Here is a 24,242-nt window from a genome sequence, read left to right as displayed (position 1 = left end):
GTCATCATGCTGCCTGAGCCATACAGCATGGGACACAGACCAGAAGAGGCCTGCATCGCATCGCTGACACTGAGGTAAGTATAAGTGTTCTTTTTTTTTTTTTTTTCTTACAATAGTGATACTGAAGGGGTGGGGGACTTAATAATGCCACATGATGGGGGGGGACTTAATAATGCCACATGATGGGGGGGGACTTAATAATGCCACATGATGGGGGGGACTTAATAATGCCACATGATGGGGGGGACTTAATAATGGCACATGATGGGGGGGACTTAATAATGGTACATGATGGGGGGGACTTAATAATGCCACATGATGGGGGGGGACTTAATAATGCCACATGATGGGGGGGACTTAATAATGCCACATGATGGGGGGGACTTAATAATGCCACATGATGGGGGGCGTGGCCAGCAGCCGGCATGTGAGCACGCTTCTGTGAGTAGCTCCGCTAACCCTCGATAATCCTCCACCAACCTGTCAAACTGCCGACTCCGGGCTCAGAGTGGACGGTGTGTAAGAGACGGAGGAGACCCCGCACACCGAATATGGGGCCCAGCAAAGCTCAATCGGCTGCAGAGAGGCTCAAAGAGTTCGCCAGGCCCGAGGCCCAGAGCGGGGCCGCGACCGCGACTCCCACACGTGCGGCAGTTACCCGCGGGCAGGCTGCCCAACAGGCGGATGCAGAGGAAGGCGCGGAGCAGGAGTTCACCCTAAAGGCAGCTTATGAGCAGTTGCTAACGGCGATTTCATCATGCCAAACCTCACTCACCGGGAAGCTGGAGGAGGTGAGAGTGGATGTGGGCCTGCTCCGCCATGACATGCAACAGCTTAGAGATCGAGTCAAGACCACTGAAGACCGTGTGTCTGCGCTGGAAGATCTGACCAGACCCATGGCAGGGCAGATGCAAGAACTGGAGCGAGCTGTCGGGCAGTGGCAACAGAAATGTGACGACCTGGAGAATAGGTCGCGCCGCAATAATGTGAGGATCCTAGGCCTACCAGAGAAGGCTGAAGGCAGAGATCCTGCGGCCTTCCTAGAGGCCTGGTTTAAAGAGCAGTTCCCTGAAGCACCCTTCTCTCCTGCTTACACTGTAGAGAGGGCACACCGTGTTCCAGCCAGGCAGCCCCCGCCAGGGGCCCCTCCTAGACCTCTTTTGGCGCGGCTGCTGAATTGGAAGGATCGGGATCTTCTCCTCAGCCAGGCCAGAAGCAAGCAAGACATCAGGCATGAAAATGCAAAGGTCTCCCTCTTTCCGGATTTCTCTGCAGACCTTCAGAAGAAGAGAGCCACATTTGTCGCAGTTAAACGTCGCCTACGGGAGTTAAACTTTCAATATTCAATGGCCTACCCGGCTCGTCTCAGAGTCGTAGATGGCGATAAAACAGTGTTTTTCAATGATCCTCGTGAGGCAGAGGACTGGGCCTCAAGAAAGACCGCGCGGCCTGGACCGCGCTGAAGCCTCTGGCAGCCTGGTCGCAGCAAGTATTATACTGTTCTTATATGTTTGACTTCAGGGAGACTTGTTTTTGTTGTCCCTATACATGACTGCACTTAAGCTGAGGCTCAGCCTATAGCGGTCAACATATGCTCTGGACTTCAGTTTATATAAGGGATGCCACTTTAATATTGAATGTCTCCTTGTGTTCAGTACCGGGCGACATGTTGTCGTACCCAATCATCCTGCATCGTGATCGGCAGTTTAGCACTACCCTGCTGAACAGAGGGTAGGAGCACTACCTGTATGGTTATTCCACCTAGCTGCACCATACGGGTCCCCGAGACAAGAGCCACTAAGTTAGTTGGATCTGAATCTGACGCTATGTTTATAATGTTATTGTTCTGTGTTACGTTTGTGTGTGCGCAAGATTATGTGCTTCAAGTATGGTCACCTCTTCATGCATTAGCAATAGGGGAATACTTACCCCTTGCAATTCAATCATCCACACTGCTGAGTTATACAATGTGGATGTGGGTATCTGTCATTGATCTAGTCCAGGAGACCCCATGGCCCCCCCTGAGGGTGATGTCGTGGAATGTGAGGGGACTGGGAGACCCGAATAGGAGGATTGCGATCTTCTCTCAAATACGCTCCTTTAATCCTCATATTCTGGGCCTTCAGGAGACCAACCTCACCCCGGAGACAGGGAATAGGCTGCAAAAGCCCTGGGTGCAGAGTTTATTCAATTCCTATGGGAGCTCTCACTCCAGAGGAGTGGCCCTTATGATCCATAAAAGTCTCAGGTGCGAGATTCATTATTCAGCTGTGGATCAGGGCGGACAATATATTTTTGTATATGCTCATATTAACTGCGTTCCCTATGTGATCGTTAATCTGTATAACTCCCCTCCGGCGTCTTTATCTCTTTTGCAAGCAGTCGCGGGATTTGTAGCTGGTTACCCTAATGCCCGTCTCATATGTATGGGAGATTTTAATCAGGTAGTCAGTGAGGACTTAGACAGATTCAGTAGCAGAGCAGATAGGGGTGGGCAGAGGGGGAGCAGCACAGTTCTAGCCAGGATATCACAGGAGATGGGATGGGTAGACATGTGGAGAGCCAGGAATCCGCTGACAAGAGAATACTCTTGCTTTACACCTGCCAGGGGTGCCCTGTCTAGAATCGATTATCTGTTTGGCAATGCTGCAGTGTACACCGATCTGGTAGACATTAGACATGGCCCGCAGGGCCCGTCCGATCACGCTCCATTGATGGCAGAGTTGGGTCAGGCCGATAGCGCTGGCGGTAAGATGCGCGTGCACCCTTTCTGGCTGTCTCTGTTTGGGTTAAATGACAGAATCCCTGATCAATTGAAGATGTTCTTGGATGCCCAGGGCGAGACTACTGATGCTCTCTTACTTTGGGAGACATTGAAAGCGTACCTTAGAGGATGCCTCAAATCCTCCATTTCTTACGTTAAGAGGGATTCACAACGTAAAGAGAATGACTTACATTCCAGCTGTAAGGAGGCAGAGAGGGCGTTTATTGAGTCCCCCTCTGAAGAGCGTAGAGTGGAGTGGTTATCCAGAGGGAGAATGTACATGTTACACCTGGAGGAAAAGAGCAAAAGAAAGCTCTTTTTCCTTAAACAGCAAGCGTTCGAAACCGGCAATCAGACAGGGAAGCTTCTAGCGCAAATTGCACGCACTAATAATATGTCTCCCCCTGTGCTCAGGATACGGGAGGCTGATGGCCGCATTGTAGAGTCGGCACAAGACATATTGAAATGCTTTCAAAACTTTTACAGAGACCTGTACAAATCGGTAGCTGCTTATTCGGCGTTAGAATTGGAATCCTACCTCATTGAAGCGTCTCATCCTCGGCTAACGGACCTGGATAAGGATCTTATGGAGGAGGATATTACGCTAGAGGAGGTTGAGAGGGCCATTCAGGATCTACCGACAGGGAAGGCACCAGGTCCAGATGGCATTCAGGTAGAGGTATACTCTAAATATAGGGATAACTTAGCCCCTCAGTTACTGACCCTGTATCAAACGGCGCACTCTCGAGGTTCCTTGTCAGATTCCATGTACGATGCATCTATCGTTGTGATCTTGAAGCCTGGCAAGGATCCGTTGGACTGTGGATCTTATCGTCCAATTTCTCTTTTGAACTTGGACTATAAAATCCTGACCAGGATTATTGCTAATAGACTAAATACGGTTATCACATCTATTATCCATTCCGATCAGTCGGGCTTCATGCCTGGGAGGTCCACGTCGGACAATATTAGAAGGGCTCAAGTAATTGCCCAGATGGGGGTAGCTAAGATGGAGAAGTGGGCTCTGGCCTCGCTGGACACGGCCAAGGCCTTCGATTCACTGGAGTGGCCCTTTTTGACAGCGGTGCTGGGGAGCTTTGGCTTTGGCCCTAAGTTCATCAAATGGATAGAATTGCTGTATAGTAAGCCCACTGCCAGCATCCAACTGAACGGGTCGCACTCTGACAGGTTTCCCTTACTCAGGGGCACGAGACAAGGGTGCCCGCTCTCGCCGTTGCTGTTTGCGATTGCCATAGAGCACTTGGCTATCAGATTCAGACAGGACCAGGTGTATGTGGGAATCAGCGAGGGGGATAGGGAAGACAGGATTGGGTTGTATGCAGACGACCTGATTCTTTTTATGTCGGACCCGGAAGTATCTCTCTTGAGAGCTATTGAAATTATAGAGCGTTTTGGGCAATATTCCGGGCTGCACATAAATTGGGGTAAATCTGCCATCATGCCACTCTGGAATCACGATTGGCATGGCTGCCGGAACAATCTACCTGTGGTCGACAGATTTAAATACCTAGGGGTGATGATCACCAGGGAGCCTCAGCTCTCCTATGCCCTGAACATCGCGCCCTTGGAAACAATGTTCCAGGACAAGGTTAGAACATGGGAGGCCCTTCCTTTATCGGTTATGGGCAGACTGAATCTAGTGAAGATGGTGCTGCTGCCCAAGGGTTTATACTTGCTGTCCCATGCCTGCACGCCAGTCCCTAGGGGATTTTTTAAACGTATACACGCTATAATAGCCTCCTTTGTGTGGGGTAAATCTAGGAGGAAACTCTCACTGGCGGTACTACAGAGACCGAAGCTGCAGGGAGGAGCTTCCCTTCCAGACTTCTTCCTTTATTTTATAGCGAGCCAGCTCAGGTTCCTGAGGTATTGGGTTACTGATGCCTTAAAGCCGAACGCTGAGTGCTTTTTGCAGGAATATCTGCAGATTCCAACGCTGTGGCCTGTTTTGGAGGGTTCTCGCCATATTACAAAGGGTCTTCTCCCGGTGCATAAGCTAGCTCACCAGGTGTGGCAGGCATCCAAGTTGAATTCCTACAAGGATTTACCGAGTGAGGTCCCCGTCTGGGACAATTGCATGTTCCCACATCTGGTGCAGCTGGAGGGTGCGGCTGATTGGAAGAGGCATGGTGTTTCCTCTTTGTGCGACCTATATGAGAACGGGCAGCTTAGATCATTCTCCCAGATCCAGGATAGGTTTCAGGTACCCCGCACTCTCTTCTTCAGGCATCTTCAACTGAGACACGCGCTGCAGGCCCAATTTAGGAGAGATGATAGGAATATCTCTAAATATCCTACTATAGGAGTTTTGAAGTCGCAAGGCCCAAGAGGCATAGTTTCTGCGCTGTATACCCATTTGCTGGACCGACGCTTGCTGGTGACCCCAATGGCTGTCGAGGAAAGATGGAGGCTGCAAATTCCTTCTTTATCTTCTGAGGAGTGGAACGAGGCATTAATGGCCCCGACCCAAGTGTCGCCCTCCATAAACAATAGGATGATTCAGCTTTATATCCTGCACCGTAGCTACCTCACACCCATTAGACTTCAGAAGATGGGCAGGATCAATCACTCCAGGTGCCATAGATGCGATGCTGTTGAGGCCAACTTTTGGCACATGATGTGGGATTGTGAGTACATCCGTCGGTTCTGGGTCTCTGTCCTGGAGGTCCTCGCTACTATGGTTCCTGCGACACTGCCATTGTGCCCTAAGGCGTGTGTTCTTGGAGTCATTGATGAGGAGGCGTGGTCGCACTATCACAAAATTTTCCTGGCAGAAACGCTATTTCTGGCTAGGAAGGCAATTGCCTTAAGATGGATGGGAGACTCACCCCCCTCAAAGGGACAATGGCTCACTCTGGTGAACCATGCTGTTTCCATGGAGAATATCGTGTATAAACATAGGGGCTGCCCACAGAAATTTGACAAAGTTTGGGGTGACTGGTGTGCCTCTCCTCTTACCTTGCACTCCCCACGTCTGCACTCGGCGGCCGACGGGTCATTATGAGCTACGGGACAGCACTTCGGCATTTAATTGCATTGCTCTAACTGATGTTAATGTTGAGGCTTCTTTGCACATGTTTTTTTTTTTTTTACCTACTCTGTGATAAATGTGTACAGGCGGGGTTTAATTCATGCCCTCTCCTGGGTTCGTGACCTGGCGAGCTCTCAATGTCATTTGTGTCTGCAATACTGTCTTCCTGGTATTATTGAGGAGCCCCTGCGTGGGCCGTATTATTGCTACATGTATGCCATACTTGTGTTATACTCTTTCAATAAAACGAGTTTAAAAAAATAAAATAATGCCACATGATGGGGGGACTTAATAATGGCACATGATGGGGGGGACTTAATAATGGCACATGATGGGGGGGGGGACTTAATAATGGCACATGATCGGGGGGACTTAATAATGGCACATGACGGAGGGGGGACTTAATAATGGCACATGACGGAGGGGGGGGGGGACTTAATAATGGCACATGATGGGGGGACTTAATAATGGCACATGATTACTGGCACGTAATGGGGGGCGACTTAATAATGGCACATGATTACTGGCACGTAATGGGGGGCTTATTACTGACACGTAATGGGGGGCTTATTACTGGCACATGATGGGGGGGCTTATTACTGGCACATGATGGGGGGCTTATTACTGGCACGTAATGGGTGGCTTATTACTGGCACGTAATGGGGGGCTTATTACTGGCACATTATTGGTGGGCACTATAGGGGCCTCTACTGAGGCAACACAAAGAAGGGGTGTTTTATATGGGGGGCTCTGTACAGTAGCATTTTATACTGGGACACATTATGGTGGGTACTATGGGGAAGGGGGGAGAGGAGTACTATGGAGTCATCTACGGGGGCACTAAGAAGGGGTAATTTATACTTGCAAAATTATGGGGGACACTGAGGGCATCTACTGGGGCATTTTATACTGGTACATTATGGGGGGCACTAGGAGGAAGGGGGAGAGGAGCACTATGGGGGCATTTACTGGGGGCACTATATAGGGGTATTTTATACTGGCACATTATGGGGGACATTAGCTCAACTGGGGGCATAAGGGGGTATTTTTTGCATTGTCACATTATAAGGAGAATTATTTCTACTGGGGGGCATAATGGTGGGCTTTATTACTCCCCCATGGTATGACCCCCTAGTAGCAGCACCGGCCTCTCCCTGCTCTGCTGTCCCTCTGCCCCTTCTCCAAATCCTTATTATGAAATCTTTCTCATTAGGATAAAACACATCAGCTCCGCCGAGCCCCCGGACAAAGTGTGGAAGTGGCGTCCGAGATCCCCAAGGGCCAAGCCAAGTAACTGTAAGTGTTCATGCGAAATATGTTTATGATTTACACATATAGCCTACACTGTGCCACACAATATACAGTATACCTCTACACTGTGCCACACAATATACAGTATACCTCTACACTGTGCCACACAATATACAGTATACCTCTACACTGTGCCACACAATATACAGTATACCTCTACACTGTGCCACACAGTATACCTCTACACTGTGCCACACAGTATACCTCTACACTGTGCCACACAGTATACCTCTACACTGTGCCACACAGTATACCGTATACCTCTACACTGTGCCCCACGATATACAGTATACCTCTACACTGTGCCCCACGATATACAGTATACCGCTACACTGTGCCCCACAATATACAGTATACCTCTACACTGTGCCACACAATATACAGTATACCTCTACACTGTGCCCCACGATATACAGTATACCGCTACACGGTGCCACACAGTATACCGCTACACTGTGGAGTCTGTTCTATAAGCACCCTTGTTCTGTGGCGGCGGACAGAAAATAATCTGGAAGTGCCTCTCCCGAGACCAGGCTCTGGATCCGCCACTGGTCTGGACCGCTCACAGGAGTGTACATTTCTTCTAAACTGTAATCCATATCCTCTGACCTGCAGAAATCAGCGCTCGCTCGATAACAACTAACAGGCAGTACCTGTAGGCTGTAGCCTGGCCCTGTTACCGAAGCTAGCCGAGTGGTGTAAGGTTAAGGTACTAGTAGAGATGAGCGGCTGCTGAATCCTGATTTAAAGTTAAAGTTACTGCAGGATATGGATTACGGTTTAGAAATGTCAAATGTACACTCCTGTGAGAGGCGGGGAGGGGGATCTGTGGATGACACTGTTATGGAGGGGGAAATGGGGATGACACTGTTATGGAGGGGAAAATGGGGATGACACTGTCATAGGGGGGATCTGTGGATGACACATATAGCATAAGATGCTATACCCGGTATGTGGCATCCACAGATCCCCCCCATAGCAGTGTCATCCACAGATCCCCCTCTCTATAAAAGTGTCATCCACAGACAGCTGGACTTTTCTTCCCTGTTGCGGTTTTAGGTATCGCAGCATTTCGAAGCGTACTTGTGTAAATGTATCGTTGTTATAGCTGCCCCCCCTACTTTTGTCCTGGCCCCCAGTGTGCCCCCCCAAATTTTGAAAGCTAGAGACGCCACTGCTGGTGAAGACGACCTACACCATGGCTTGCTGGCTCCGCCCCCCTCGATCATGAAGCAATGTACAAATGACGAATAATGCAGTAATGCAAAGCCATAGTTAAGCAAATATTGTTAGAACACAGATGAATAAGGCACATTAGTTTAAGGGAGATGACCAAACCACCTATTGATGAGAGATTCAAAGCTAAGTAATAGAAGCTGAAAAGTCGCTCTAAAAACAACAATGCAATGGTGTACCCAGTGTTGTCGACCTGAGGGGGAAGTAAGGGAACCAAATTAAGGGGGTGAAAAATTATAGGGATGTATGGGTGAAGTATTGAAGTGCTGGAAGGGAGGCCTAGGAACCCCCTTGAGATTTTTCGATCCATTTGGCCCAGGTGGACATGTATCTATCATGAGACAAAGACTCCCAACTGGACAATTCCTCGAATCTGCATATTTCTTGCACTTTATCTTTCCACATCTGTACAGTTGGGGCCTGCTCAGAAAGCCATTTTAGTGGGATAAGTAGCTTGGCCGCTGCTATTAGATGAGAGAGCAAGGAGTGTTTGCTAAGGGGACAGTGAAGTTCTGGCAAATTCAACAGGACAGCTGTGGGTGTTAGAGTCGTGCTGGCTGGACAGATTATTTTTATCTCATTTGCCACTCCATCCCAAAAAGGGCGAATACCAGGGCATGCAGAGCTGTGCCCTTTTCTGCAGAGCATCTCCAACAATCCGCAGATACCTCCGGAAACATCCTATTCAACAAATCTGGTGTACGATACCACTTAGTTGCTATTTAAAAGCGTTTTCTTGTATAGTTATGCCACGGGAAAAACCGTGTGAATGGGTAAGAATCCTGCCTACTTCAGTATCCGAGAGGCGTATGCCAAGGTCAGATTCCCACTAGGTTATATAGTAAGGTCTCTTACTACCCTGAGGTTCAAGTATTTTATTATATAGACATGAGAGTAGTTTGCCTCTAGGGTTGGGGGACTGTAGAATGGTGTCATACCAAGAGGGAGTATAATCTTTACGAGCTTTACTCAGATAGTCCCTGCATTCTTTACTGAAGTGAAGGTAATGCAAGTGCGACCATTTGTGTACATTATAGGATTCCTTAAATTTTTGTATCTCCGGGACCGAATTGCCCTTCAACACGTCACCCACAGCTATATTCCCGAAGCTAGGCCACAGATTGAAAACGTCTTCAAATCCCACATTCAGGTGAAAAGGAATTAAGCGGATAGGCATGAAAGGAGAGGGGCCCCTAGGGAGTACCAGCTGAGAAGAAAATTTCTTCCAGGCCCTATACACCCCTACAAATGTAGGATTCAACGTATTATCTCCAACAACAGCCGGAGGCGAGGCCTCCCATAGTCTGGCTAGTTCTGAGGGGTCTCATAAGTTATCGACTATCTGACAGCCTAGTTTACAGGAATAAGGGTTCAGAATTTCTGAGTGCAATCTAATCAGATTGGCCAAGTAGTAACTTTTGACATCTGGAAGGCCAAAACCACCTCTGGCGATCGGTTGGGACAAGAGGCTATAAGATATCCGGGGTCTAGACTTCTTCCATATGAAAACCGAGAAAAGTCTTTGTGCTTGTGACAGAAAAGAATTAGGAAGGGAAATCGGCAGGGTCTGGAAAAGATATAACAATCTAGGGAGGACGTAAGTCTTTAAGAGGTTCTTTCTACCAATCCAGGATAGGAAGGGGATCTTTAAGCCTTCCAATTGTGTCTTGATGTCTGATAGGAGAGGGGAATAATTTAAGCGAAAAAGTTGACTGGGGACAGGCGATATATTAACCCCCAGGTATTTAATGTGTGATGTAGACCATTGGAAGGGAAAACAGCTGGACAGGGCAGTGATAGTGCTATTTGGTAAATTAATACCCATGGCAGAACATTTTGGGAGATTTATTTTAAAATTGGACATATGGGCAAACTCCTCCAGTAATTTCAGGACTTCTGGGAAAGCTGTGACAGGATCAGACATAATCTACAGCATGTCATCGGCAAAGGCCGCCACTGTATGTTGCGTGGTGCCAATTTTAACCCCCTTGATGTTATTATTCTGTCTAATTGCTTGTATAAGGGTCTCCAGGCAAAGTATAAAAAGGGAAGGGGAAAATGGGCACCCCTGGCGAGTACCATTAGAAATATCAAAATATGGGGATAGTATACCATTGACCCTTACTCTTGCATGAGTGGCTGAGTACAGGGACATCACCGCGCCCAAAAATTTAGAGTGAAAACCAAACCTATAAAGAGTGGCCTCCATAAACCTCCAGTCTACTCTATCAAACGCCTTTGGCATCCATGCTCAATAGAGTCAGGCTATTCTTATTCCACAAAGCGTGTTGTATTAGCATCTGGACTCTAAACGTGCTGTCCCTGCACTCATGCCCCCCCCAACAAAGCCTGTCTGTTCGGGAGAAATAAGGTTTTGTAAGAATGGGGAGATTCTGTGTGCCAATAGTTTGTCCCAGAGTTTAATGTCAGTATTTAAGAGGGATATGGGCCTGTAGCTAGATGGAACTTCTGGATCCTTATTTGGTTTTGGGATGACCACAATATGAGCCTCTAGTGCCTGTTTAGCCGGAGAAGCACCATCAAGCAGGGAGTTGAAGTAGGTCGCAAGGTGAGGGCCAAGTACATGGAAAAATTTCTTATAGTACGCAATCGGTAGGCCATCAGGGCCTGGGCTTTTACCTGAGGGGGTGGAGTTGAGAATTATTTGAACTTCTAAAAAAGGGTGGTAGAAGTTAGGGATTCGCTGTCCACCTGTGACAATGTTGGTAAATTAAGCGATGTTAAAAAATTGTTGGTAAGGGTACACCTGTCTTGATTGGCAATGGAGGGTTCATTTTTATATAAGTTATATAGAGCGGTGTAATATGAATTAAATATCTTGGCTATGTTTGGGGTGTCCGACACTGCTATACCTCCATCACTACGCATTTTGGCTATATAGGACTGATCATTTCTCTTTTTAATAAGGGCCGACATTAATCTGTTCCCTCTGTTCCCATGGGCGTATTGTTTATGCCTAACTTTGAGGTAAGCCTTAGCTGCTTTAACATTTAAAAGATTTTTCAATTCCCCCCTTAGAACTGACAAAGCCTCTAGGTCTGCAACTGACAAGGATCTTTTATGGGCTTGTTCTAGTGATGAAATTCTGGAAAGCAGTTCAGATGCATTTCACGTTTCTTTTTTAAGTAAGAACCCAAAGCTATGAATTCTCCTCGCACAACGGCTTTATGAGCTTCCCAGATTGAAGCTGGAGAGGCCTCAGCCATAGCATTGAGTGTGAAATAATCTGTCAGTTTATTCCCAAATGAGTCTGTATCAGTGTGGGTATTCAGAAGCATAGGGTTAAGAGACCAAACCCATTCCTTGCCAGAGGCCCCAGGGACAGTAAAGGAAAGGGATACCAGGGCGTGGTCTGAAATAGTGATATCAGAGATAAATAAATAATCGAGGCGTTGGTAAGATTTATGGGGGGGGGGGGCGAATAATAGGAATATTCCTTTCTATCAGCATGAATGGATCTCCAAACGTCACACAGACCCTTATTTCTAATCCTACTGAGTATCCCCTTCAGCACCCCAGAGGAGACCGCGGACCTGCGAGTGGAGGCATCCAAAAGGGGGTTTAAGGTTAAATTGAAGTCCCGACCTATAATCAGCATACCAGAGGAAAAAAATGATATTTTATGTAAGATCTTGGATAACCATTTAGAAGTGTTGTTATTAGGGGCATACAGGTTACATAAGGTGACCTCTGCTCCACCCAATTTGCCCTTCAAGAGTAAATACCTCCCCTCGGGGTCCGCAATCTCCGCCATTACACACAAGGGGACACTTATGAACGCCAATACTAACACCTTTAGATGATGCAGATATGTTACACGAGTGGAACCAAGTTTGAAAGGAGGAACGAGCAAGATTAGGGACCTGACCTTTCTTAAAATGTGTCTCCAGAAGCATAACTATTTGCGCCTTGCTCCACCTCAAAATCTGAAAAATACGGCTTCTCTCAATAGGCTTATTGCACCCATTTACATTAAAGGTGGTCACATTTAGTTTTAGAGATGTCATCTGAGTTGATTTAGTAAAGCAAAAGGCTGTTTGACAATAGCTCCATGATCCAACTTTAAGAACCAAACAACAACTGAAAGGAGCTTTATAGAACCTAAAGCTCCATAGATGCGCAATCTAACTATGCGCATAGATGTGTGAACTGGGGAGAACACCAACATGTGTTAGCCTGATCTGCCCAAGCCTCAATAACCTAAGCCCATATCAGATGGCGAAGTAAATGGACTAACTCCATAAGAGCAAAAAAACTTTCACAATACCAGAACATATAGACTCTGATCCAAACGAATCTGTGTGTGCCAGATACATGATGGGAAAAGAAAAATAAAAGAGGGAGGGGGAGAGAAGGGGGGGGGGGTATTGTAACTGGACCTTTGTAGCCAAGTCACAAATAGACAAATTCAGTAGGAAGGACTGGAGTGAAAAGGGACACCATTCTGTGTCGGTATCAGATAAGGTGACGCGAACATATTCAATCATTAGTGTCCATCCTCGAGGGGCTGCCATTTCTTCTGTTCTTCTGCCTCTTAACCATGGACCATTTCGACGGGACTTGTAGCGGAGGTAAGTCCTCATCCAGGGGAACTGGCATCCAAGAAGACAGGACCATAGGCTCCAGGTTCAGTGGCTCCAAAATCTGTCTTAGGTCCTCTGGTGCACGGATAGTATAGCGTTTGTTTCCGTGAGTGATGAGAAGGCCAAATGGAAACAGCCAGCGGTATATAATTTTAGAGGAGCGCAGAAGATCCGTAAGGGGTTTCAACAGTCTCCTTTTCTGTAAGGTGGAGGATGCCAGCTCCTGATATATCTGAATCTTGGAACCCAGAAGCTGGATTTCTCCCATAGATCTGGCTCTTTGTAGGATAGCTTTTGTGTCTTTGAAACTTAGCAGCCCGCATATAACGTCTCTGGGGTTATCAGAGGGGGGAGCCTTTGGCCACAAAGCTCTGTGCACTCTCTCCACCACCACTTGTTCAGCCCTGTCAGGGCCTAGTAGAAGCAGAAAATAGAACCCCCCATGACTCTGAATAAGTCCTCCTTATCTGCGGCCTCAGAGAGGTTCCTGATTCTCAGGTTTTTCCTGCAGCTTCTATTCTCCTGATCTTCTAGTAGTAATAGGGAGCTGTTTATTGCTGTGTGGTGGGAGTCCTGGGTGACCCTAACTGCTGCATTAAAAGTAAGCAGTGCGTCCTGGTTCTGCTCCAGAGACTCCACTCTCTCCCCAATATGGCGGACCTCTGTTTTAATGACCGCTAGATCAGCAACTATAGGGGCCAGAGCCCTTGACAAAGCCTCGTCCAGATAATTCCTGGTGAGGGTGGTGGGGTCGCTCACCTCTGGGTGTAAAATTGAGAATTCTGCTGTAGCGTCAGTGTCCGGCGCTTGAGGTTCAGGGAGGGGAAGCGCTGTGTCTTTCAGTCGAGGCGCCATCTTAGAAGCGCGCCCAGCTTGCTGGAGCGATTGTCGGATGACGAACTTCTCCATATCTTTCTGGTGTTGAGAGTCCTCCAAAGTAGACACTGTTCAGCCCTGAGAGTTCTTCGGCTGGATTTTCACCATTCCTGAAGGTTAGTGTGCTTAAGCAGAGGCTTGGTGGCGGGAGCGCTACTCTCTTGCTTCCACCATCCAGCGCGGTCAGGCTCCGCCCCTCCTCACTAAAATTTCACCTTGCATAAGCTATAGCATCTGTACAAGCAGCATAACATTATGAATAATTTGGTTATAAACCAGCCCACCTTAGCAGGGGGCATGTGTTGTTTCAATCTGGTGCCCTACTGACAAAGGGCACCAGATTTGTCAGTAGTGACAACTGCTGAATCCACTGTTATCCCCGATGTTTATCGTACAGATGATGCTCATACTCATGCAACAAGGAAGGGCAGAAGAAGGAAAGCTGACACATTTTGCTGGATGCCCTGTAGCTGTTGGGGACACGAATGGAGAAAATCCCCATTGAGGAGGAGGAGCTACCATTGGGAGAAGAGTCAGTGGTGAAGGAAGAACAGGAGACTGATGATGATGACATCAAGCAATCTGATGATTAATGGATAGCCATGCTTTAATACCTTCGCTAGCAAAGCAAAATGGGGGAATGTATTTCTGTTGCCAAAAAGGCCAAATTACTTTATTACCAGGAAACACTGTGTATGCAGCTTTTGGCAAACAGAGGCCTGCTGCCCTCATATCTCACTGGGAGGCCCCTCTCTGTCCCCCGCAGTGTCACTCCCCTTCCGCAGTCTCTGCTACCATAAACAGCTGAAGCGGCAGCAGCCTGTTCAGTATCACCAACAATATGGAGCAGTTTTTTCATTTGCAACCCCAGGCAAATTCCACGTTCAGTCCTACCTAGACTCTGGCCTTTGCTGACCCCATGGACTTGTGGGCAGGCAGATAGGAACAGTGGCCTAAACTACTCCCAGTATGCTCTGTCTGTTCAGTCTTGTCTAGCCTCCAGTGTAACCTCAGAGAGGGTTTTCAGCGCAGCAGGGGGGATCGTGACCCAAAATTAATGAGGCACGGATCCATGAGGATTTTCACACTTCTCCAGCTAAGGCCGATGAACAGATCTGACCCTGTGGATGGTGCCCTATGATGCTACTCCTGCTGTCTGGTTACCATCATATTGCATACCGTATGGGTACGGCTGCTGCCATCAGCCTGCCTGCTATCATATTCTGTAATGCATAGCTGCTCCTGCCATCATGCCACTGCTGCCATCCCCCTACTGCCACTCCTATTACCACTACACAGCTTACGCTACTACTGCAACTAACACAACAAAAAGGAGTGCAAAACACACCACTATAGAGTAGTAAAAAAAAATCAAGTTTTATTAATGTATCAATAAAATATGGACATGATTAATTACATGTATCAAAATAAAAAAGCAGGGACTAAACACAGTCATACACCACCCTGCTATCAGCCCTATCCCAATGAAAATGATGAGTATATCCCTGATAATCAGTGCAAGATGGAATAAATATCCTAATGAAAGTGATCAATCAGAGCAGTGTGGAATGGGTATGCAATAAACAAATACAAGCGTGCCCCCTATGAATAACGGCAACACTACTAAGGCCCAGAACAATTAAGTCAAACAACCTAGAGGTGCACAAAATAGTGGGGCAACATACCAGTATTAGAAGGGGCTGATGCCAGGGCGGAGGTACTCCTCAACGCGCGTTTTGCGTATAGTTCGCTTCCTCCTGAGGTAATACTTATCATTTTCATTGGGATAGGGCTGATAGCAGGGTGGTGTATGACTGTGTTTAGTCCCTGCTTTTTTATTTTGATACATGTAGTTAATCATGTTTATATTTTATTGATACATTAATAAAACTAGATTTTTTTTACTACTCTATAGTGGTGTGTTTTGCACTCCTTTTTGTTGTGTTATTTTGAATACTGTGGGAGTGTACCCTTTCACAAGAGACCGTAGGTGATCTAATTACTACTGCAACTATTACCCCGAACCATCTGAACACACCTTGTCTATTCCATTCTGTGCAGCTACTACTGCAGACACATGCCACTATTACCCTATCCTTTTCACATCCACACTGTATAGCTGCTGCTCCCAATTAAAAAGGAGATTTTTTTTTCACAGGCTCGTTCAGATCAAGCCACTGTTTCTTCTGACAATTAAAACTTATGCATATATGAATGCAGGCATCCATTCAGCCCATTAATTAATAATTTTTGGATGATTGTACAGAAGGAGACACTTTTTCTTATGGCAATAACATGTGTGTTTATTTCGGACCCTGGGTCCCAACAAGCCACAGTTTTTCCCCCATAACACAATGTGTGTTTAAACACAATAAAGGGACAATTTTTGGAAACTTACTAATATGAAAAAGTACAGACGTGGACAAAATTGTTGGTACCCTTTGGTCAATGAAAGAAAAAGTCACAATGGTCACAGAAATAACTTTAATCTGACAAAAGTAATAATAAATTAAAATTCTATAAATGTTAACCAATGAAAGTCAGACATTGTTTTTCAACCATGCTTCAACAGAATTATGTAAAAAAATAAACTCATGAAACAGGCATGGACAAAAATGATGGTACCCCTAGAAAACACAGAACATAATGTGACCAAAGGGACATGTTAATTCAAGGTGTGTCCACTAATTAGCATCACAGGTGTCTACAACCTTGTAATCAGCCATTGGGCCTATATATATGGCTCCAGGTAATCACTGTGTTGTTTGGTGATATGGTGTGTACCACACTCGACATGGACCAGAGGAAGCAAAGGAAAGAGCTGTCTCAAGAGATCAGAAAGAAAATTATAGACAAGCATGTTAAAGGTAAAGGCTATAAGACCATCTCCAAGCAACTAGATGTTCCTGTGAGTACAGTTGCACATATTATTCATAAGTTTAAGATCCATGGGACTGTAGCCAACCTCCCTGGACGTGGCCGCAGGAGGAAAATTGATGACAAATCTAAGAGACGGATAATCCGAATGGTAACAAAAGAGCCTAGAAAGACTTCTAAAGAGATTCAAGGTGAACTTCATGCTCAAGGAACATCAGTGTCAGATCGCACCATCCGTCGTTGTTTGAGCCAAAGTGGACTACATGGGAGACGACCAAGGAGGACACCATTGTTGAAAACGAATCATAAAAAAGCAAGACTGGAATATGCCAAACTACATGTTGACAAGCCACAAAGCTTCTGGGAGAATGTCCTGTGGACAGATGAGCCAAAAATCGAAGTTTTTGCCAAGGCACATCAGCTGTATGTTCACAGACGAAAAAATGAAGCATATCAAGAAAAGAACACTGTCCCTACTGTGAAACATGGAGGAGGCTCTGTTATGTTCTGGGGCTGCTTTGCTGCGTCTGGCACAGGGTGTCTTGAATCTGTGCAGGGTACAATGAAATCTCAAGACTATCAAGGAATTCTAGAGAGAAATGTACTAGCCAGTGTCAGAAAGCTTGGTCTCAGTCGCAGGTCATGGGTCTTGCAACAGGACAATGACCCAAAACACACCGCTAAAAACACCCAAGAATGGCTAAGAGGAAAAAATTGGACTATTCTAAAGTGGCCTTCTATGAGCCCTGACCTCAATCCTATTGAGCATCTTTGGAAGGAGCTGAAACATGCAGTCTGGAAAAGGCACCCTTCAAACCGGACACAACTGGAGCAGTTTGCTCATGAGGAGTGGGCCAAAATACCTGCTGAGAGGTGCAGATGTCTCATTGACAGTTACAGGAAGCGTTTGATTGCAGTGATTGCCTCAAAAGGTTGCGCAACAAAATATTAAGTTAGGGGTACCATCATTTTTGTCCATGCCTGTTTCATGAGTTTATTTTTTTACATAATTCTGTTGAAGCATGGTTGAAAAACAATGTCTGACTTTCATTGGTTAACATTTATAGAATTTTAATTTATTATTACTTTTGTCAGATTAAAGTTATTTCTGTGACCATTGTGACTTTTTCTTTCATTGACCAAAGGGTACCAACAATTTTGTCCACGTCTGTATAACACATGCAAGAGCAGCGTGTATTTAACCCCTTCAGGACCCTGCCATATTTCACCTTAAGGACCAGGACATTTTTTTGCAAATCTGACACGTGTCACTTTATGAGGTGATAACTTTAAAACGCTTTTACTTATCCAGGCAATTCTGAGATTGTTTCCTTGTCACATATTCTACTTCATGACAATGGTAAAATTGAGTAAAAAAAAAAATCATTTTCATTTATAAAAAAATACCAAATTTACAAAAAATTGGGAAAAATTAGCAAATTTTAATTTCTCTACTTATAATAGATAGTAATACCTCAAAAAATATGTATTACTTTTCATTCCCCATATGTCTACTTCATGTTTGGATCATTTTGTGAATTCCATTTTTTGGGGGGGATGTTAGAAGGCTTAGAAGTTTAGACGCAAATCTTGAAATTTTTCTGAAAATTTCCAAAACCCACTTTTTCAGGACCAGTTCAGCTCCTCACTTTGTGAGGCTTACATAGAAACTACCAAAAAATTACCCCATTTTACAAATTACACCCTCAAGGTATTCAAAACTGATTTTACAAACGTTGTTAACCCTTTAGGTCAGAATTTCACTTTTTGGCAGATTTTCCATTTTAATCTATTATTTTCAGTTACAAAGCAAGGGTTAACAGCCAAACAAAAGTCAATATTTATGGCCTCAATTCTGTACTTTACAGAAACACCACATATGTGGTTGTAAACTGCTGTACGGACAAACGGCATTGCACAGAAGGAAAGGCACGCCATATGGTTTTTGGAAAGCAGATTTCATTGGGATCATTTTAAGCTGCCATGTCCCATTTGAAGCCCCCCTGATGCACTCCTAGAGTAGAAACTCCCAAAAAGTTACCCCATTTTAGAAACGACACCCCTCAAGGTATACAAAACTGATTTGACAAACTTTGTTAACCCTTTACGTGTTCCACAAGAATTAATGGAAAATGGAAATTGAATTTCAGAATTTCACTTTTTTGGCAGATTTTCCATTTTAATCAATTTAACAAAGCAAGGGTTAACAGCCAAACAAAACAATATTTATTGCCCTGATTCTGTAGTTTACAGAAACACCCCATATGTGGTCGTAAACTGGTGCATGGGCACACGGCATTGCGCAGAAGGAAAGGAACGCCATATGGTTTTTGGAAAGCAGATTTCACTGGGATAATTTTAAGCTGCCATGTCACATTTGAAGACCCCGTGATGCACCCCTAGAGTAGAAGCTTTACCGTGTTACAGACCGCGGCAGGCAGTGATCGGAACTGGGTGCCTGCTGAAATGAATCAGCATTCACCCTGGGTCAATGCCGAGAGGGGTCCTGTGACCCCCCCGTATCGACGATCACTGCGAATTAACCCCTATCCCCGTGCTGCTGTGGCAGGGACTCGATGTCTCAGAAGGCAGCCCGATGCCGTGCAGAGGCTGCCCAATGCCTTGCACGGCATCGGGAACTGACTTCTACGGGAGCCGAGGAGATCCAGCCTCAGGCTGGATCTCCTAGGCAACCTGTTTGTTTACTACTCACTGTAGTACATGAACAGGTAATGCATTTCAATACAATTGCATTGTAATGCATTGCAGAGGGGATCCAACCCCTGAAAGTGAACATCAGAAATAAAGTAAAGAAAAAAAAAGTAAAAAAAAGTGTTTTAAATAAAATTAATAAAGTAATAAAATTAATAAAGTAAAAAAAAAAAAAACAAACGCCCCTTTCCCCTTATTTTATAATGAAAGACAGAAAAAACAAAACAAAAAAAACACACATATTAGGTATCACCGAGTCCATAATGACCGGCTCTATAAATATATCACATGATCCACCCTGTCCGATAAATACCATAAAGAAATAAAATAAAGACCGTGTGAAAAAGCCATTTTTGTCACCACGGTGTAAAAAAGCCATTTTTGTCACCTTACATCACAAAAAGTGCAACACCAAGTGGTCAAAAATGTGCATGCACCCCAAAATAGTACCAATCTAACAGTCACCTCATCCCACAAGAAATGAGCCCCTACCTAAGCCAATCGCTCAAAAAAAAAAAAAACTATGTCTCAGAATATGGAGACACTAAAACATCATTTTTTTGTGTTTCAAAAATGCTGGTATTGTGTAAAACTTAAGTAAATAAAAAAAGTATACATATTAGGTATTGCCGCGTCCTCTATAAAAATATCACATGACCTATCCCCTCAGGTGAACACCATAAAAAAAAGCGTGAAAAAAGCCATTTTTTTACACCTTACATCACAAAAAGTGTAATAGCAAGCGATCAAAAAGTCATACACACCCCATAATAGTGCCAATCAAACCATCATCTCATCCCGCAAAAATCATACCCTACCTAAGATAATCGGCCAAAAACTGAAAAAACTATGTCTCTCAGACTATGGAGACACAAAAACATGATTTTTGGTTGTCTATATTACACTTTTTGTGAGGCAAGGTAACAAGAAATAGCTGTTTTGGCATTGTTTTTTTGTTTTTTTTTCTCATTTAGGTTTTATTAAGATTTTACAACATAACATATTAGAACAGTTTCAAAGTCATGTGACATGAACACTTCAGTTATGGTACTTATATAGTTGTAAAGGGTATATACAACCTGGTATCGAACAATATGAACCATGGAACAACATGGAGTTAAATGCCCTAAGTGGACATGAAACTAACGAGAAGAGACATACAAATAAGACGATAGATAATGGGAGAGGGGAAAGGAAAGGAGGAAAATGGAAAGAAGCCTGCAATTAACCATGGGGAGTCTAGACCTGTGCATCTCGAAATAAGTTCGAGAAACGGAAGGCTTCCCAGGAGCCCCACGTTTTCACATATTGTGAGGTTTCTGAGGGCGTAACAATGATGAGGTCTTCCAATCTCTGATATAGTGCGATTTCATCAAACCACTCCTGAGGTGAGGGAGGAGAGGTGGATTTCCAATGCCTAGGAATCACCGCTTTCGCCGCCTGCACCATATATTTTAAGAGGGATTTCTTATATGCTGGGACATCCAGGACACAGTCGAACAGTAGTAAGGCATCTGGGGAATTCTGAATAGGGACGCCTGTGACTTCCACCAAACGTGGATCATCGTGCCCTCCTCTGTAAGACATCTCCAACAACGATCCGACACTGTCGGGAACCATTTATGGAGTAACTCTGGTACTCTATGCCATCTAGATACAATTTTATAGCTCGTTTCTTGAGCTTTGGTAGAAATTGTGGATTTATGAGAGAGTAGGAAGCATTTGTTCCATTGAGCTAGGGTATAGTGGTTACCCAGATCCCGCTCCCAGGCCTGACAATACAGAGGAAGGCACGAGGAATGCCGGTGTATCAGAAGCCTGTACACAGAGGAGATGGGATGTAGGACTGCTGAGGGAGAGACACACATCTGCTCAAACTCAGTGAGTTTTCAGGTCAGTGTGAGTCTTGTTTAAAGAAAAGTAGAAATGCTGGAGTTGCAGATACTCGGAGTTATGGACTAATGGGGTCTCAAGTATTTGGGACAGAGGTTTCAGTGCGAAGCCTGAGAGAACATGCCAGAACCTGATCGGGAGGGTTCTCGTGCCCTGGAGGAAGGGTCAGGATGAATGTCCTGGAGGAAATCTAGGGTGGTCAGTTACCGGCACCAAAGGGCCTTTGGGGTCAATCAGTGAAGTAGGTCGACCTATGGATGCTAAGATTGCGAGGGTGTGGTGGGTGGTAAAGGGCAGTTGCGATGGTGTAGGGCACGGAGAGCCCACCAGCCATGAAGGACTTTTATGGAACACGGAGAAGAGTCCCGTGCAATTTGGATATGCCAATACGTACCATGTCCACTAATCGAGCAGAAGCAGTAGAGTGGTAGTAAAGTCAACAGTCTGGGAGACCCATCCCTCAGCTTCCTTAGTGCAGGTAATTATTTCCCATTTTAATCGTGGCCGACCGGGTGACCACACAAATTGCGGAAACATCTACGGAGTCGTGGCCAGAATGTGGATAGGATACTAAGGGGGATAGTCTGCAGGAGGTAGAGTATTTTTGGTAACTGGGTCATTTTTCGAATACTAATCTTACCAAACTAAGAGAAATCTCATCTGCGCCAACCATCCAGATCTTTTTGGAACTGTTGGAGGAGAGTTGCGAAATTTAGCTTGTGGAGCCATGAGAGATCAGCGGTAATTTTTATTCCAAGATAGTTATTCCATTTGGTGGCCAAGCGAAGGGCAAAGAGGCTTTAAGGGAGGAAGTCAGAATGTCTGGTAAGGAGACGTTTAGGGCCTCTGATTTGGACATATTATTTTTAAAATTGGAGAAAGCGCCAAAGAGAGATATCTCCCGAAGCAAAGATGGCAAAGAAATGCGTGGATTAGTTATGTAGAGAAGGAGATCATCGGTAAACGCCGCACATTTATATTCTTGTGATCCAATCTTTATTCCTGAGATATCTGGATTGGTACGAATGGAGGCCAGTAGCTGCTCCATGGCCAAGACGTATAGCAAGGGGGATAGTGGGCATCCCTGCCATGTCCCATTGTGGATTGGGAAGGGGGGAGGAAGAGCACCATTAATTTTAACTCGAGCTGTGGGGTGTTGGTATAGTGTTAGGATCTTTGACAGGAATATCGGGCCTATACCTATGTGTTAAAGAACAGCATGGATGGCGTGCCAAGATATCCGGTCAAAGGCCTTTTCTGCATCTAAGTAGAGAATTTTGATTTAGCATAATGGATAATGTCCAGGGTTTTGAGAGTGTTATCCCGGGCCTCCCTCCCAGTCACAAACCTAATCTGGTCATTGCAGATCAATAAAGGTAGGTAAGTATTCAATCTATTCGCCATTAATTTGGCAAAGATCTTAAGATCTACATTCAAGAGGGAGATAGGATGGTAACTGGCACAGAGGTGCAGGTCCTTTTCCGGTTTCGGGATGACAGTGATATGGGCCTCAGTGGCCTGCACCGGGAAGGGAAGCCCAGGAGACACCGTATTGAAGACCTGGAGAAGAATAGGAGAAAGAGTAAAAGTTAAAAACTTGTAGACTCTAGCTGTGAACCCATCGGGGCCAGGACTTTTGCCACCTGGTAGAGACTTGAGAACTATTTGGAATTCAGAGTCTGTGAATAGGGTCTCCAAACTGGAACAGTCAAGTGTAGATAATTTGGGAAGTAGAGGAGAGGGATCGGGGGAGTTACCCATTCTTTGTAAAGATGTTTGGGGTAAGTCATAGAGCTGTGACTAAAAGGAATGGAAGGTGGCCGCAATGTCCGTGGTGGTGTGTACCATACGTTCCTGAGAATTTTTGACAGCGGGAATGTAGGAGGAGGCTAGTTTTCCCCATAGAGCTCTTGCCAACATACGTCCACTTTTGTTTCCATATTCATAAAATTTACTCCTGCATATTTGTATCATGCGTTTATAGGATGCCTCCAAGAGGCGTTTGGCTTCCATGCGCGCATTCTGGAGGTCCTGAAGAGTTTGCAAGGTAAGTGCTCGTTGGTGGGCAAATTCTAGGGATGTAACTCTTTGCAGTGCGAGTTTAAGGGAATGGGCTTTCTCCTTCTTGAGATAGGAGCCATGTTTAATGAGAACACCTCGGAAAACACATTTCAAAGCCTCCCACTGAACCGGGAGCGGGTGGTATCCTCTTTGTGATCTGACAAAAAGTTTTTTATACAGCTTGTAAGGTCAGCAGCACACCCAGTGACAAGAAGGAGAGTTTCATTCAACTGCCACATCCATTCCTGTCTGGTAAGAAAGGGGAGATTCAGGGAGCAGTATATGGGGGCATGGTCTGACCAGAGAATGTTTCCTATTTGTGTGGAATCCAGCCAGGATAAGACTGGTTGCTGAATAAGGATGTGGTCAATACGGCTATAAGACTCATGAGGGGCAGAGTAAAAGGTGTAATCTTTGTCAGCTGGGTGTTGGAGACGCCAGGGGTCTCGTAATTGCAGTTGAAGTAGTGCCCATTTGACCTTTTTAATAGTGGAGTATGTGAGGGAAGCATGCCCAGTTGAGTTGTCAAATGTAGGGTCGAGGGTCAGGTTAAGGTCACCACAAAGTATAATAGTCCCCCGGATCAGAGGTGTGATTTTATCAATTAGGTCTACGATGAAGGGTGCTTGGTTCTGGTTGGGGACGTACACGTTAAGGAAGGTGAATTCTTGTCCCCCAATAAGTAGTACAAGGACCAGGTATATCTTGCTTCCGGATCGACAGTACATCCCTGGTGAGGTAAAGACTTGTGGATCGCTATGGCGACTCCTTTTGTCTTGTTCACCGAAGTGCCAGGTTGTGTACTGCCGATGGCGTATATTCGGGGCGCTAGCCTCCTTAAAGTGTTTCCTGAAAA

This window comes from Bufo gargarizans, chromosome 5 (assembly GCF_014858855.1).
Source record: "Bufo gargarizans isolate SCDJY-AF-19 chromosome 5, ASM1485885v1, whole genome shotgun sequence".
NCBI classification, from domain to species: domain Eukaryota; kingdom Metazoa; phylum Chordata; class Amphibia; order Anura; family Bufonidae; genus Bufo; species Bufo gargarizans.
Note: the sequence above shows the minus strand (reverse complement) of the source record.